The 2,973-nt window shown below is 38.0% G+C and overlaps 1 protein-coding gene across 1 annotated transcript in view; it reads left to right on the plus strand.

Moving 5' to 3' along the window:
- GPBP1L1 (GC-rich promoter binding protein 1-like 1) overlaps window positions 1-2,973 on the plus strand; it is a 49,249-nt gene that overhangs the window by 35,370 nt on the left and 10,906 nt on the right. The gene's annotated exons all lie outside the window — the stretch shown is intronic.

Raw genomic sequence — 2,973 nt, forward strand, 5'->3', positions numbered from 1 at the left:
TTTGAGACAGAGTCTCACTGTGTTGCCCGGGCTAGAGTGTCGTGGCGTCAGCCCAGCTCACAGCAACCTCAAACTCCTGGGCTCAATCGATCCTCCTGCCTCAGCCTTCCGAGTAGCTGGGACTACAGGCATGTGCCACCATGCCCGGCTAATTTTTTCTATCTATTTTTTTTAGTTGTCCAATTAATTTCTTTCTAATTTTAGTAGAGACGGGGTCTCGCTCTTGCTCAGGCCGGTTTTGAACTCCTGAGCTCAAACAATCCGCCTGCCTCGGCCTCCCAGAGAGCTAGGATTACAGGCGTGAGCCACCGTGCCCGGCCTACAATTAGTTATTAAGTCTAGTCTGTTATTCTTCACTCTTCTCCATACTTTCCCTCATCTCTTTCTCTACTCCTGTTGCTTTCAGTGCCCTCCTGAACTATGGAATTGATCCCCTAATGGTCTCTTATTTGATGTGTAAACCCCTTAGATCCATCCCTCAAGCTACTACAAGAGTAACTTATAAATTGATAATTGAGTTGTGTTAACTCTGTACGAAAGATGGATCCCCATTACCTGCAGAACAAAATTTTATCTCCCTAAAAGATCCACCACAAGCTGGCTCTTGCCTGTTTTGTCAAATATCTCTTTTCCCACAGAATGGTCCCCTTCCTCCCTAGCTGAACTATTTGCATATCGGTAAATATTCTTTTTCGTACTTTCCTGTCTTAGTGTTCGTTGAGCTTTCTGTTCCTGGGATCACCCATTTTCCAGCTTTGAAATTCATCTTTAGGGACTCTTGTTTGTTATCATCTGGAACAAAACCTTTTATGATGGCAATTCTCTTTCAAGGGGAATTGACATTCCTCCCTGAATAGTACTCCTCCTTCCCTAATGTGAATTTTTATCTTTATACTTATAACCTTTTATTGTACTTGTCTACAAGTTTTTCTTTGTAGTAAAACTGTGATCCTTGTGAGCACAAGCACTCTTCTTAATTGTCTGAATTGCGTGTGTGTTTTTAGCACAGTTCCTGGCAAGTGGTCTGCCTCTGCCCTGAAGCAGTCTTAGAAATGCAGTGAATCCTATACATTTCACTGACCAGATTGTCCTCCTTAACTCTGAGGAAAGTTTAATGAAAGTAATCCACTTTCTCAGTTCATTCAACTTTCTGTGCCTCCACATTTGGTATATGTATCCTATAGGAAAGTGGGAACTTGCACATTTAATCTGTGTATTTAAAAAGTAAATGCCTTTTATATCAAAGGAAATGGAACTCAAGAAAGCCTAAGATTAACATAATACCTATTGATTTTGTATTTCATTATCTTCTATTTGTTATAATTCTGAATACAGTGTTAAATTATTAAGTGCTGCTAATATGTAATTATTTGGTAGATTCCATGGTGATGGCTATTTTGTGAAAAGTGCCAAAATGATCACCTTTCTGTATCAACCATTCATATCCCTTTTTTCCTAGCCTTCTTTGAATCCAGAAGCTGGCAAACAGAATCAGCCATGCAGACCTTTTGGGACCCCTTCTGGAGTGTGGGGTAGGTAGATTTTGCTGTTTTTAAAGGTACAACTTTAAAATTTTTCTTAGCAGGGAGAGGAGCAAAAATTCTTTATTTCTTTTTTGTTTCTTTATCTCTTGTTTCTCATCTCATCCATTTGCCCATACTAACTTCTATTCTTTAGTAATCTAAATGTCTACAACTATAGCAGGTTACTCTGTCCCCCAAAATACTATTTAAAGTAATCATGGTAGTAGAGTCAGAATACAGACAACTGAGAGCTGTAGAACCCTGAATTTGGAATCAGACTTTAAGGGAGAATAATAATAAAGCTCATAAGAAATCATCTTTAATTAGCATTGCTAATTTATATATAACAATTAAATTGTATTTTATATGTTATGATTGTCTTCTAAACTTATGGTGGGTATACATAATGATACATCCTAAGCATTCCCCCATATATAAATATATGTATGTATATATTTTTGTTTTTGTTTTGGAGACAGAGCCTCACTCTGTTACCTGGGCTAGACTGTAGTGGTATCATCATAACTCACTGCACCCTCAAACTCTTGGGCTCAAGCAATCCTCCTGCCTCAGCCTCCTGAGTCGTTGGGACTACAGGTGCACACCCCCACGCCTAGCTAAGTTTTTATATTTTTAGTAGAGATGGGGTCTTGCTATAGCTGGTCTCCAACTCCTGAGGCCAAGTGATCCTCCTGCCTTGGCCTTCCACAGTGCTAGGATTACAGGTGTGAGCCACTGTACCTGGCCTGTGTATATTTAAGTGACAGGATTGCATTATGTTGCCCAGGTGATGCTCCCACCTGATCCTCTTGAGAAGCTGGGATTACAGACACATACCACTCCATCTCTCTCCTCCATATTATTATATACTCTTTCCAGAAGTAGTTCTTTGAAAGGTTTTGTAATACCACATCCTATGAATATAACATTTTGTTCAGCCAGGTTCCAGTTGGATTTTTTATTTTTTGGTATTTATAAATGATACTTATTACGTAGGGCAAGGGAAAAATATATATAAATGCATGCATATGTTGGGAATAACTAGACTTATTAAAAAACATATAGGAATCAGTGTATGTCAAATCAAAGCTAATCTGTGGCATTGACAAATTGGACTATCCTTGTCCCTTCATTAAACATGTACACTGGCCACGCATCTTATTGGGAAGTCTTCAACATATCTAAACAATGGTTTTGGATCCAGTGTTATAAGATTAATGGTGATTGCTATACCTTCACCTCTTATTTTTTAATAGACTTTTATTCTTTCATATGAATTTTTCAAACCATCTATAAGTTCAAATATGTTGTCTTCTATTCCTGCTTTGCTGAGAACATTTATCATAAATGAATATTGAGTTTTATTGATTGCTTTTATCTTGGTATATTGAGGAGATTCTACTGAGTTCCTCTTTTTTTTTTTTTTTTTGAGACAGAGTCTCACTGTGTT

The sequence above is a fragment of the Propithecus coquereli genome, unplaced genomic scaffold, assembly GCF_000956105.1.
Source record: "Propithecus coquereli isolate 6110/MARCELLA unplaced genomic scaffold, Pcoq_1.0 Scaffold299, whole genome shotgun sequence".
In the NCBI taxonomy this organism is placed as follows: domain Eukaryota; kingdom Metazoa; phylum Chordata; class Mammalia; order Primates; family Indriidae; genus Propithecus; species Propithecus coquereli.